The sequence below is a fragment of the Solanum dulcamara genome, chromosome 11 (assembly GCF_947179165.1).
Source record: "Solanum dulcamara chromosome 11, daSolDulc1.2, whole genome shotgun sequence".
Taxonomy (NCBI): domain Eukaryota; kingdom Viridiplantae; phylum Streptophyta; class Magnoliopsida; order Solanales; family Solanaceae; genus Solanum; species Solanum dulcamara.
The window spans coordinates 56,782,305-56,797,909 of NC_077247.1; the positions used below are offsets into that span (position 1 = coordinate 56,782,305).

General features: G+C 33.1%; 1 pseudogene; it reads right to left on the reverse strand.

The window, feature by feature from the left end:
• Positions 1-1,000: 1,000 nt before the first annotated feature.
• LOC129872263 (BTB/POZ domain-containing protein SR1IP1-like) lies at positions 1,001-10,450 on the reverse strand (annotated as a pseudogene).
• Between the last annotated feature and the right edge of the window lie 5,155 nt (positions 10,451-15,605).

Consider the following 15,605-nt stretch of genomic DNA (forward strand, 5'->3'; position numbering starts at 1 on the left):
TTCCATGGGCGGAGCTTGTCTGAGGCAAGGCCCGCTTGAGGGCCAAGTGAAGCCATTGCTTTAGGCCTCAGAAAAGTTTAGGCCTTAAATATGGAGTATATATATTCTTCATTCCATTTTATTTGATATTATTTTTTTATTAATCAGTTTCAAAAAAAGAACTTCATGTTTCTTATATTTTTTTAATGACAAGTTTTATAGTCATATTATGACATATTTAAAATTTCAAGTTTCAATTTTTTTTTTATATTAGTATTAAACTTCTTGCTAAGTGAAAGTAAGATAAACAAAATAAAATGGAGAGGATAGTTATTACTTTTTAAATAATTTATTATTATTATTACAAAAGAGTAAATATTAGTAATTGTCAAGGAAAAGTGAATCCCTTTGAGGCCTTTGCACAAGTGAATTTGTTCAAGGCGGCTCTTGTCCGCTGTTAGCTTAGTGGATTAAATTTATCTAAAAATAATAACGAAATTTAGCAGCTGGGCTAACCGTAACGAATGACAAAATTTGAAGATGTGAACATATATTTGATCATAAGCAATAAGCATGTTGAACTCATTAACTCTAGATCATGGATTTTGCCTCCATCCAGCAGAGAATATTCAGCATTTGAATTAATTAATCCATAATCCGTACCAATGTTAGCTCCTGAAAGGCTTGTGTACAGAGGGAGCGTATCAAATTCTACCAAAATCTTCAGCATAATCTACATATTCAATTGTTGTTTGTCAGTCATTAGTTAAATCACTTTTTTCCCATTTTCCACGCCAGATGAAACCAAATCTAATCTTGATTTCGACCATGTCCACGTTTCTTGATTCTTGCCACTGGAAAAATGGCAGAAGCTAAGCTAAATTACCTAATACCTATGGATCAGAACTACTTTTCCAGTGAGACTAGTACTTTATTGCTTGTACATCTTAACAGTGCAAATCTTTCTTCATTGTACATTAGAGAAATCAAGATTACAGATCTTACATAGATAACTTCTGGATTAAAGCACGATAAAATATATACTTTACCATATAAACTTGCATGATTAAATTAAAAACTAAATTTTAAATCCAGTATGTACCATATTTAGACAATAATGCCAATATAGCTAGCTCAAATCACGATACGGAATGACGTCTATCTTTACTTGGTTTATTTCGGGCTTTGCCTTGCGTGAGTCCATCAGCTCGAATAAATCTTCCGAACTTTTTCGATACTGAGCTCAGGAAGTTAGATTTTCTTGGCAAAGGAGGTTTAGCAGCAGATGGATTAGTGTGATGACCGAAGAGCTGCTTGTAGCTGATCCGTTTGAATTCGATTTTTCAATTTCTATCAACCTCGCCTTCATTTTCAGTAGGTCAAATTTCAGCTCCTCATTTTCTCGTTTTAGACTCGAGACCTCGTCTGAAACAGGGTCAGTAGAGAACTGATGATTCATTTTGGAAGGAACAAGAGCAGGAGGTTCAGTTGCTACAAAGTGGCTCCCATCCATGACTTCGCGAAGACATTGTTGCTCGTAGTAAAGTACTTGCACAACTGTCTGAACAGGGAGCCTATCATTTTGAGCAGCATGAGCACAAGCTTCTCGAGATAGCTTTTGACAGTCCATAATACCGCAAACCTTTTTTCTTTCCATGTCGCTTAGAGCTGGATGTGCCTTCAAATTGCAACAACAAAAACATATTAAACACGCCTCTATAGTTTGATTGATACGTGTTAAAGACATAATTAAGCAAATAAAAGTCTGCTCAAGTGCTCTCTTGTAGTTCAAGCTTTTAGATAAGATGATCACACAATTCAACAATAAGAAGATCATGTTAGCTTGGATCAAGGGTTCCACGCTTTTTTATTCTGCGTTTCGAAAAGCTTAAACTTTCTGATCAAGTTCAACTCATTGCTCAGGAACATAGTTCTCGTACTGACGACATGATATGTGAAGATTGTCAAATGGGGTACATGGTTTATATCATGTTATTACGTAACTCAGCAGGGATTAAGATTCGGAGTTTGTTCGCTGAAAACCTATTGAGTCCACCCTCATCTTTAGAAAGAGTAACAGGGGAGGTGCAGGTTGCACATCTATGAGCACATATACAAGCTTCTTCTTTAAGATGAGATATCCTATATGAAACATATTTATGGATTTAAGTTTCATAACATTCGTCAGTGCATAGAACTAAGTGGGTGTTTGGATTGGCTTATTTTAAGTGGATTTTGGCTTTTAAACTTTTTTTCAGTTTTGAAAGTGTATGGGTAACACAAAAAGTGGTTTTAAGCACTTTTTTTAGGCTGAAAAGGTACAAATAAAAGCCAAAAGCCAAAAGTTGGGTCTTCCCAACTTACGGCTTTTAGCTTTTAGCCACCTAAAAAAAGTCAATCCAAACACAGACTAGTTTTTTGCCCTCAATACCATGTGTATAGGCATGTCAAATTCTTATATACCATGCCTATACAAAGATTAGTTTTTACAATGTCGGTGCATAGAACTTAACCAAATATGTATAGGCAAGCCAAATTCTTTGGGAAGCTATTTCTCCCTGGTTAACATTCTGATTTGAAATGAGAGACCTCAAGTATGAACACATGCACAACAAAGCATGCAACAACAGGACAAAATAAAGCTGCCACATTGTAGAGATGATCCTCCGCAGGCAGAAGAGATGGCCAGTGATCTTTGGGGAGTTAAGATCATTGTAGGATAAAGGGGTACAAAGTTAAGATCATTGTAGGATAAAGGGGTACAAGCATGGGTGATTGGTTCAAAACTGTGAGGCTGGTCGAGCAATGTCTGGAAAATGTGTCTTTGGAAAATAAAGTTTGTAAAGATGACCGGTTTTTCATTGGTGACATATTGTCTTATTTTGCTTATTCTCAAAAAGCTTCTGAGTCTGAATTAGGCCCATAACTCCAGTGATCAGAGAACACAGAAGGGTATAAATATCCCATTCCATTCCTACTAGAACATCAGAAGCTTCAGAGGTCCAGATGCATTTCCCTAATGAAGGGAGACTAGCATGCTAGCACCAGAAGGTACATTGTTAAGGAAATTATCTAAATCAAGATTATTAAATTTAGCATGGAAATTACCATGTAGCAATCAGGACCAAAAGTTTTTTTCCATTACTAAACATGGCCTAATATTCTAAATCAATGAAAATGCTGCTTGTATGCACAAATAAACTCAGAATTAATCAGGTAATTTCATCGTGCATACCTTCAAATAAATGTCAATGGTCCTGTACATCCCATCTTTAGTGACCCTTGCTTGCTCTGGGATGACTTCAGCAAGATTAATGAATTTTGTGACAGATAGATTAGGGTCAGAGGCTATTTCAGTAAGGTAATTTTCCATAAGTTTCCCAACCCGCTCCATGTCACTTAATGAAGGAGACACATGATACTCTTCATCTTCCAATGGATTTCCCTCCATTTCATGGTCAAGGAAATTCATCATAATACGCTGCACAGTTTCAACATCAAATAAAGTGTTCCCTGTAAAGGAATATGAAGGAATTAACACATCATCCAATACAGCCTGTCCAAGCTGCAATGCCATCCTCTTCTCCAAGTAAAGCCTGCAAGCAATCGTGGTCTCCAGATATATTGCAGCTCGGAGCAGCATTGACAGTAAGCTAACCGACAATGCATTTTTCTCCCTTGGCAGAAGACCAATGATGGCTTCTAAAACAACCCTCTTTTTCATGTTCTTGTTTTGGTTCAATCTTTTTCCTTCCCTTTCCAAATATTTCCTGTAATAAACAAAAAATTATTATACGCATAAAGATTTCATTTTAACCAATTCATCAAGATTTTATAGTACAAGGCCTCACCAAACCTCAAAGAGACTTCTGTGCATAGAGCATTAATATTGGTCCAAGTGCATACTGCTTGAATCCCTGTCCCATCATTGCAATCAGAACCCTTCGGAAAAAATCAATTCTAAGGACGGTTAAATCCTCAGACCACCAGTCAACTGTAGGCTTCGGGTTTGAAAACGTGGAGGAATTCAATCCATTGATACCAGCTTCTGCTCTGCCTGATGTGGAGAATTGGTTATCCTTACAGGCTATATATGCAATTGTGTCTATGCATCGACTCACCTATTTTACTTTCTCTGCAATGGGAATAAGGTTTTCTGATGAATGCAAAATTGTAACTGCACCAGCAAGGCTCTTAATTGCTACTTCATTAAAGTAGGCCTCAGTTCTTTCCACCAAATTTCCAACTGCATAGTCTTCTGTCATCTCAAGATATTCCGTCGCGCATCTCAGCAAGGCAATGTTTTCTGTGCTTATCTCAAAATTTATTCCATAACAAAACTTTACCACAAGTTCAAATGCCTCTTCTCCACCGGGTATATCAGGGATTTCGATCGTAGAAATGTCAGCATTGTTGGATTCCGAGACCAACTTCCTTATGTATCCACTTTTTGAAACTAATGGGAACTGCAAGGAACACAATTAGTACATTATTAAACTTACTGATTCAATCATCAAAGAAGAAAATCAAGGTGTGACCAAGGTTTTAACTCTGCCTGTGCGAGCTCGTTCACATTGCCGGTCCCAACACCGGATAAAGGAGGAGGATTGTCGAGAGTCAATCGGAAACAACCTCTTTACCCCTGTTATTGTAAGACGTGACCAAGGCCGATATATAATTTCAATCCAATTAGAAATTTAACTAAAACCAACAACAATTCTGATTGTGCACCGAGTTTAGTTATAACTTGTTATGACGAAAGCAGAGAAAAACAATGCACCTTGTGCAGTATAAAGGAGATTCCTCCTGCATTTACAGTTACATCACTTGGGATCTCTTGGGAGAAAATCCTGTTAAGATTATTATATATATAGGCGAAAAATTTAATAAACAGAAAAATAGTTCAATAATATCATAAGGGAAGAGGCTACATTCAGAAAACAAAAAATAAAGAAGTCAAAATAGAAAAATACCATTCAGAGGTCCTCTTTCTTCATAGCAGAGGAACAAATTTCCTTCTTTTTAGTGGACATATTATTGTTAACAGTAGAGGGTTGTTCATTACCACGATCAACATCCACCATGGTCGATCAAATCTTTAAAGGGCCTTAATCGTGTTCATTCGTTTTCCCTAGGCTATTTCCTAATGAAGCAAAAAAACAGAAAGACATGTTTTTTGTTTTCCTTGCTTCTGTCAGTTCAATTTCTTCCCTTATAAGAGCGTATAATCTGGCCCCGTAATGATAGCATTATAATTATCAGCTCTCACTATCAATCATGAAATTGGTACAATTCCCATTATAGTCCTTAGAAGAAAGAAGCCCCTAAAGCAGACATGTCCTGCCAGTGGTATTACGTGAAGGATGAGGGTTAATTATAGTTGAAAAGGATTAAGTTTCATTTGTGTGGACAAAGTTTCAAAGGAAAGATGACAAAATGGTGCCAAAACACATTGTAGCAATTTCAACGTGGGTGGGAACTATTCTCATCCACAGAGTTGACAATACCTGATTTTTCTTTTTTTCATCAATTTTCTTCCTGCTTTTTAAAGGTACAAAACAATAAAATTATTTACTTAGTTTTATTAGGCCTTCCACGTTTGCTCAAAAACATCCAATATAGTGTTCAAAACCCATTTAAAATTTCTACATAATGTAGTGTTAGTAGTAGACTAATTAGAACTTGGATTTGCCAGAATAATCGAGGTACATATCGAACCAGATTATATCAAATTTCGTTTCTTGATATATAAATACATTCTTTAATTATTATGTTTTCCCACTTATATCCAAAGTAGGTGGGATCGCACCTGCTCCAATACCCAAATCCACCAGTTGAAGGGAGAACACAAGTATTGCAACATGTAGTACTATACCTGGCTAGGGGAATAGTCTCGACTGGAAAGCATATCCACTTGAATTTGTCTGCCGAATGATTGTTGCGGCAATTGTCCATAATAAGTAGCTGGTGTAGGACGTTCAATGGGCTCCCCCAGGAATGTTATTTCACATCATATAGTTTAAGATCTTTCATACATAATTAAATTAATTTGACTGATACATCTCTATCAGAAACTATTTTTGGTTGAAACAAGAGAGTGTGGGATCTTATTCAGAGACAATAATAAGCGGCTATTAGCGTCTCTGGCAGCATGTATTGTCTTCTTCAGCCTTCAATGAGTAAATTAAAGTAGCATCGGAGACCAAAACACAAGCTATCGATTTCTCTGATCAAACCCTTCATTTGTCTGGCAAGACTTCAAGACCTACACCAAAATAATTGATGGCATAAGGAAAATGAACAACTACATTTTCTGCTGAAGATAGATTAGATGTTTCGAAATACAAGTTTGTCCAGCTGATGTAGAATCTACTGCAGCAAGATACACAAAGTAACATGAGATATGAGTTTGTTGTTATTAACTCAATTAGTTAAAAACAAAATAAGACAGGAGCCATATCAACACTGTCAAACCTTGGTTAACCTGGGGTACAAGGAACATCATACTTGGGGATCTCAAAAGAAAGTTTAAATGCCATATCAGGATATTTTATGCATGACTTGTGATACATTCACAAAGAAATTTCAGAAATATTTCGCATCCAATATTACTTTTTTTTTCCAATTATCCAGCAGTATACACATACAACCAGAGTAATGGCCTGCTGATGGATGAGAGACCTTTCCCTTTCATGGCATTCAATTGGAGAAGTCAAAAGAGATGGTTTAGTCTTTCCAATGAATGAATGACACGGAGACAAAATTCTACTGAACTATCAAACTCCAGCTAGTGAATTGCTCAGTTACACTTGCACGGAGACTATAGAGAACAACTTAGAAACGAACTGAAAACTTTCAAATTACAAAATTTATGCCACATCTTCTTTGCGTATTCTTTGTTTGGGAAAAAACCCACCCCATCTTAGTTTATGTTCAAGGATTACAAAGTGTTTAAACAAATGTAATTTTAGTGTCATTTTGCTTTTTTAATTGATGAGTATCAGAAACAAGTTTTCTTGTAACTAAGATTCGATCAGCAGCACCCATGTGGATGACTAGGAGACAGAGAAGCATGAACAAAGCCCACTACTGCACCAATAATTTTTGGACCAGTTCTAGTCCAAATTCTTGCTGAATTGGAATCCATATAAGATAAATTCCAGCATTAAGATGTTCAAAACTGATACTTCAGACACCTAGAGACCATAGATACACAATAATAAACAGGATGACTGTCGTCTACACATTCTTAAGTCCTGAGTCACTTAATTTCCAGCTATAAAGACAGCAGAAGCTGCATCGTGGGCCTCCTTTAAGTTAGATGCTACTTTCTTTTGTCCAAAAATAAAAAATGCCTAAGTTAGCCATAAAATCATGAAAAATATATGCATCATAAAGTGTACTACTTCCCTACACAAGAATGAAAATCGTAAATTATGCTTTTTAAGTGCAAAACTATAACTTTCCACATGCAACCTAAATCAAAAATAGCTACTAAACAGTCCTGCTGGTTGCCCCGGATCTTCCCTACCCCTCTTTCACTACTTCCACTATCGATTAACTCCTATCCTCTTCCATCTGTCAACTAAAGCAACGACCAATGACCACGATAATTCAGAATGTTCTCCCATTGTAATGTAGCAGAAATCAAAATAAAAACATCAAACTCTAACATCAGGCAACAAACAAAAACAAAGACCTACCTAATTGAAGTACACCAGTGTGGTAGATTAAGTAAAGAGTTGCTGCTGTTGCAGAGTGTAGATATGTGATTCCTAAGCAAAATGTGCTAAGCATTCAACTGATTTCCAGAAACCAAAAGTAAAAATTCACAGGAAATGAATTCTATGAGGACGGATGTTGAATCAGAAACATGGAATTACTGAGTGGTTAAGGTATAGCAGCAACAACCTGGAGATCACAATACAAAACCCAGTTACAACACTCAATGTGTGTTCATTTGTTATAACCTTGTGGACAGATTTTCTGGCAACTGTGCTTTTTGGAGGAAGCAAATTGGCCAGGGTATCAATTGATGCACACAAAGGTTGGTCCGAAAGCCACCACCATTAAACAAAGAATAGAGCAACTGAGACAAAATCTACCATCATAGCTCAATACAATCAGCTAAGAAAATAGACAGTCGTTTTTATTATATGGCACGGCAGCCGGGTGCAAAAAGCGTCTCGCATTCATGCATGGCTCGAATAGGGTCGCACCCCATATAGACAGTCTGCCCTAATGCAAGCATTAGTGACTGCTTCCACGGCTCGAACATGTGACCTATAGATCACACAAAGACAACTTTTATTGTTGCTCCAAGGCTCTCCTTCAGCCATTTTTCTTATATCTCCAAGCATATATCAACTAAGAGTTCATCTAACTAAAAATTTCATAAGAGAAGAAAAATCGTAGCGTGGAGTCGACATAAACAATCAGTTAAAATAGTCTAAAGAGAAAGCATCTTATGCACATTAGTAGAATTTTGACACAAACTACCATCTCAGCTTCCACCTCTACGAAATCAGGATTATTTGCAGAAATGAGTACGGAACATGGATACTTACTGAATGTACAACTAAACGATTTTACATTATATTCTTGGACTGCAGAAATAAATTCCAGAGTTCAAGAAGTCATAAAATCATCGATCAGAGTTGACCAGAAGATATATGGAATGAATCAAGACTGGAGCTTAAAATGACTAGAATATATCAACATTTGCATCTTGAGAGGTACCTGTAACAACACTTACTTACAACATCACTATTTGTACTAAGGCACTTAGCTTTGAATCACCAAATTATCAAAAAATCTCCCCAAAGTATTATCTCTCTCTTCCTCCACGGAGGACCAGCCCAGAGGAATGAATCTGATGTTCACAAATCACTAGTATCTGACTGTATCTACAATTAAGTGAATTGCAATCTAAACCCATTATTTGGAATGTACTATAACACATGGACTTGGGGATTTCATATGCTAGAGCTATCCCTTTCGGATGATGAAGTCTATTTACCTTATAATATAGGATGCGTAGTGTTTATCGTCAAAAAATTGCATGTGCAACTTCATCAGATAAACAATTGGGTTGAAGAAGTTTATGCTTTACTAATGGTACTGTTCTTTGTGTTACCTTGTATGTGCAATTTTAGGCTATAAGAAAGCTACACTATTAACAACTCAGCACTTAAGAATTGAGATATATGACACTTCAGCAGGCCTATTCATGCAGTATGATATCCTGATTACAGCTTACTAGAGTCAAGAACAAGTGGAAACCAACCTCATGCAAGTAACTAATTCTTTGGCATTACTCAGGTTACACGACAACAATAACCTCTCCAGTAATATGGACTTGATGTAGGAGAAGTAAGAGATACACTGATCATGAATAGAGCGACTGAAGAATAGGGGAGTTACTAGACTAACTTAGCACTTATATGTTTTGCTGATTAAAGAGCAAAGGCTTTTTGAGTGTCTAAGAAGAAACGAGTAATGAAGGACTAGAGAAAGAGTGGATTTTATTAGGGCAAGTGTTGATTGAAAGGAGGGTTAACGAAGCTATCAATAATCTGTTCCGATGCCATGAACACTATTCTATGCAACTAGAGGCTAACTTCCGTGGAAGGAGTGTCCATACAAGGAGAAGTAGAGAGAATCTGAATGAAATGTAAGCTTTATAATAATTGCACAAAATCCTACAGGAACAATATCATAAGGAACCAAAGGAAATGAAAGTTCAAAGGACCATAAGAACCCCTGCAAAGGATGGGGAGAAAACAAAACACATATACAATAAAACTGTAAAACTATTTTCATAAGAGGACCTAAAGACTAGTGATCCCAAATAGCAGTCTCCAGTATTAGGAACATGGCTCCAATTTAGAAAACTTATGAGTCTAAGTACTAAAAACCTACCGATTCAACAAATATTAACATAAAACAACATCAACCACTTACTCGTCTCTGAGTAAGGGTTTCTGTTAAGAAGTTCCATATCATAAAAGGGATGTGCAGTTGGTCAACTAAAACTCATTTTAAAGATTTAAAATAAGCTTTAATAAATAATAATAAAAAATTATTAAAAATAAATGAATCCAAATAGGCTATTAGTCCAAGATTCATCTTTACAGTTTCTTTCTTTCACTTTAGAACCTTAAAGCATCTCATTCTTGTCCGAACTCCGAACCGTTAACTTCTTCATATTTTAAAGTGAAAAAAACTGTTTTCGCCACTGTCAATCCAAAGTTTGAGCAACTAATTGAAATCTTACAATGAAAATTTCTTCGATTACACGGTAATAAGATGAAAGCGAGGGCTTACCAGACAATGTCTGCTGGTGAGAAGGGCTAGTCGCTCCTAAAGAAAGGGTGATTTGGCCGTAGAAGAGTGAAAATTTCAGGAGCAGTGGAGCATAGAGAAGCTAAGAGAAGATAGACAAAATAGTACCTTAAGTTTGATGGTATGTTCTCAATGATCCCTTAATTATGAAATTGGAAAAACTATGGTATATTTTAGCCGTCTATTTGAAAAACCGCATGATAATTGGAATTGGTCTAATTATTTTACTAATTTAATAATTATATGGTCTAATAATTATTATGACCTATTTATTTGCCATAATAGAATTACAATTGTTCTGTTTGATTGCACAAGTGTAATTACAAGGTTATATTAAATTTTAAAAATAAAAGTTAATTATCTAAATTTAAAATTTATATTAGACAAATAAGAATTTTTATAAATGATATTAAATTAAATATTAATTAATAAACATATGTTCTTAACTAATTTTATAAAAAAAATAATTTATTTATATTTTTTAAATTAGTATATTTTAAATAATTTAATCAAATAAATTAAAGTATAAGATTTTTATGAATATCATGAAATGTATGTTCGACAAAAATGTTAATATTATAAATATAAAATCACAAAATTATTAAAACATTTGATAAAAAAAACAATCTATCAAATTTAACTAAAAATAAATGTTTTGCAATGTGAAATATCAAGTCAATAGTACTAAAACAAATAAAATTGAAAATATGACACAAAATTATTAAAACGTTTGACAAAAAAAATAGTCTATCAAATTTAACTAAAAATAAATGTTTTGCAATGTTAAATATCAAGTCAATAGTGCTAAAACAAATGAAATTGAAAATATGACATAAATCCTAAATTCAAAATAAAAAATTTAACATACTTCTCTTATATCAAATTTTAACACAACGTACATAAATATGATTTTAAAAATTAGAATAGTAACAAAATTATTTTTAAAAAGAAATAGAATAATAAATAAATAAATAATATAAAAAATTGCATGGAATGAAAAGGTAAAGGTTGAGAATGAAATGAAATATAAATAAAAATTATATATTTAGAAAATATTAGAATAATAAAAAATATTTTTAAAAAAATAGTAGAAATAAAAAATAAATTAAAATATAAAAACATAAATAAAAGAAGAATTTTAAAAAGCTTCATGTAATTACATGATGTAATTACATTAATTTTTTACCTACCCTTAGGAATTGAATAGTGCAACTATTCCCCTTCAATTACACCATATTCATCTCTTACCAAATAATTACATGGTCTACCAAACATGTCAAAGAGTGTAATTACACTCAATTACATCAAATCCTAATTATATTATGGCTTTTCAAACATGTTCTAAATGAAGTTCTTTTTGGAAATGGGTTAAATTTGTTTGGTTAAAATATATAAAGGGCTGGGCATGAGCTTCAATTTAAGAATGGGTCATTTTTAATAAATTTGAGTTAATTTGGACTGATTTAGGGGTTTTCGTCCAAGTAAAAGTACGGATGATAAATTTACATATGGTGAGAGCATAAATAATCAAAACGTATAACAAAAGATAAAACTAATTATTAAACAAAAGTTGAGGGATATTTTTTATCCTTCTTCCTAAATATTTAAATTATTATCATTGTGTTAATGAAAAGATAATGAATTGAAATACAACTGCCACACGAGAACTAGATGCAAAAAATAATAACTGCAGTTAGGCCTCATTTGTTTTCATTCAGATACATACGTCTGCATCTGAATGATTAAGATTTTGTCTCTAAATTTGAAAACTAAATGATTAAGACTGTTCGTTTTTCAATATCTGAATGTACATAATTTATTTATATGTACATAAAAATTATACAATTCAAATAAAATTAATTAAACATTAGAAATGGTTAACCAAAAAAATACAGTAGTGGTGGTGATAGTGATAGTAATAGTTGTTGTTAGTGGCTAGTAATGATGATGGTAGTAATTGTGACGGTGGAGATGGATGGTGTTGTGGTGACCATTATAATGGTGGCGATAAGTAGTGGTATCGGTGGTTCTAATGATGAAGTTATTTGATATTAGAAGTTGACAGTGTTAATAGTGATAGCTGAAGAATGTGTGGTGGTTGGTTTTGTGTTTCTGGTAGTTGATAACGGTGCTAGTTATGATGATGAGGGTCGTTGGTATTAGAGATTGACCACAATCGCCGTAAGCAGTATTGAATACTTTTTCCATGGCTCCAGCGAAAACGTTCCCTTTGTCACTATAGACTAAACTCGTTGTGAACCTGTTGAGTAGTACACGTACAATAGCCCTGAGTGACTCCTGACTGCCTTCAATGATAGACGCAAGCAAGCCATCGTAAAAGACGTAGGAAAGCTGAGCCCTGCGAGCTCACGAATCGTCAGTCACTCGAAGGATTTTATCGATCGGAACGCAGCGACGAAGGGCTTACCCCAAGACCTAGCATCGTCGAAGGTCAATGGTAGCTATGGAATTGTTGCTAGTAGACTGGAAGGCTATTTGATGGTGATGTTATGTTGGAAAAAGACGGTTTAAAATTAATTTAGACTTTTAGAGAAAAAAATCAATTTTAGAAAAGAGAGACACCATTTAATTTTTAAGGAAAATCAAGAAACCTTAATTTCAAAGACTCTAATAGATTTAAGTCTTAAAATTAGAGAAAATGGGTATCTACTTTAAAAAGGTGATAGCATTCAAAGTGGCCGCTAACGCACGATTATCCGACGATTTGAAAAATTATTTGACTAACTTTTGAAAATATTAATTTAAAAGAAAATAAAGACTTTAAAATTATTTTTTAAAAAATGATCAAACTTAAACATTGAAAATAATATACATGTATATAAAAAGAAAGTAAAAGTTTATCAAGTGACTAAGTAAAGGTAGAAAATCATTTAAAGAGTAAATTAACATGAATTGATTTATATTAAGTTAAATTAAACTAAGATTAATATATAAGCAATCATAAACAACATAAGTAAATCAATTATTACAAACCGAATCAATAAAAATAAATAATAAATAACATATGAAAATATGGCCCGACACTTATTTTCTGTACGCCTGGAATAAACTGTTGAGCCACCTGTGTTTTGGGCTTTTGGCCCAATTCTGTTGTATATCACAGTTGTATATATACTATATATCAGACTGTATATATACCATATATAGTGTATATAATATTATTTTTGTATATCGAACTGTATACACATTATATATCACTATATATCAGACTGTATATACACTGTATATCGATATATATAATATTATTTTCTTGCATATCGAATTGTGTATATACTGTATATCAGTGTATACAATATTATTTTCCACCTGTATTCCGTGTATGCAGCTCAATATCAATATTCAAACTATGAATATTATCTTCCTTTCCATGTATTAACTTTCAAGCAATTTGAGCAAGATGATGAGAGACTCAAAACTCAACAATATGTAAGGATGAAGTCAAAGATGGACTTGAATCGATATCACATGCATCAAAATAAAATTACATAAGCATATACTCATTTTAGGCTAAACTAAGGAATATATCATGATATGTTAAGGTATCAATTTGATGGGCATCCTAGAGGTGACTAACAACATATATTATATATAGACAAAGAAAAGAAAAGAAGCAATATATTCAAGTAACTAAAAGACACAAAATTAATATATACGCTATACTAACTCATATTTTAAAGAAAGAATTAAATCAATTAGGCCATGAAAGTTCTAACTAAATAATAACTTAAGCATGTTTTTATTACCTAAATCATGTTAAAAGAAGAAATTGAAAACATGAAAATCTATATTGTCAAAAAAAACTACTTGAAAAAATAATGAAAAAAACTAAGTGCTTTCATGAAATAATCCCAACACATGCTAGCTAATTAATCATAATACATGCTAACTATAACAATTTTCTATCATTAATCTAACTATTTTTAATACATGCTAAAAAAGAGACTACGAATCAACTAAATATAAACATAAAATAATTAAATAAAATAAAGTTGAGAAAAGATTTTACCTCTTTCCGGGCAGCGAGACTGAAGACGACGAGAGGAAGACGACTTCACCATCACCCAAGAGCTTGACAGAACTCCAATCTACAAAAAAAAATGAAAATTTAGATTCGAACCTTCGTGAGTTCGACGTTATAAGAACTCCATTCTTAACATAAATTTCGACTTAATCTCCTATTTTCCTCGAAAAAAAATATAGATTGAAAGCTAAAAAATTTCACAACTTTTAGGCTAGGGACAAGAGTCCAAATCCTAGCCAAGTTAAGAAAATTTCTAACTTTGATTGGCTAAAAAACTTCCACTTTTTTTCTTCTTAATGAGAATATGAACATTTATATAGGCTCCAAAAACCCCAAATTCTTCATGAATTTTCGATGTGGGAGAATATATATATATATATATATATATATATATATATATATATATTATATATATATATATATATTTAGAAAAAACTAAAAAATTCAAAAATACAAACTATAATTAAACTAATTTAACTAAAATTGTATTTAGGAAAAAATAAAATCTTTTGAGATGATTTTCGAATAACCACATAAATAGTAATCAAAGATATAGTTATATAGAAATATGTATATTATACTAAAATTTATAAAAAGATAAAAATAGTTAAGAATAACATGAAAATATCTTTATTTTTATAAAAGCTAATTATTTTTAAAATGTTTGAAATTTAAAGAATGTAAAGTGGTAGTTGGTGACGGTGCTAGTTGTGATGATGAAATTTGTTGGCAGTAGGAATTGACTATAGTGTGATGGTAGTTGATAGTGGTGGTGGAGGTGGTGACGGTTACAGAATTGGATGTGGTGGTGGTGGTAATGAATTTAATTATAACGATGGAGTAGGTAAGTATGGTAGCAACTGATAGTAATAGTTAACAACGGTGGTGGTTTTGATGACAAACGTTGTTGGTATAGACGACGGTAATAGTGATTGACAATAGTAATGACGGTGATGACAATAGTGGTTAATGGCGGTAACAAGTGATTGTAGATAGAGTGATGGTGAATGTTATCCAGACAAAAATACCTCTTAATGATATTAAGACTATGTACTAGATTTTAATGATTAAGACTTGTTTAGACTCATTAAGTGGTTAGATCTTAATAAAAATAAATACACTTAATGATCTAATGTCTGAACCATTCAAATTCATACCTCTATTAAATGCAAACAAATAAAACCTCAATTAAATACCTAAATTTAATCTTATCGGTGAGATTTTTATTCCAATTTGTGTT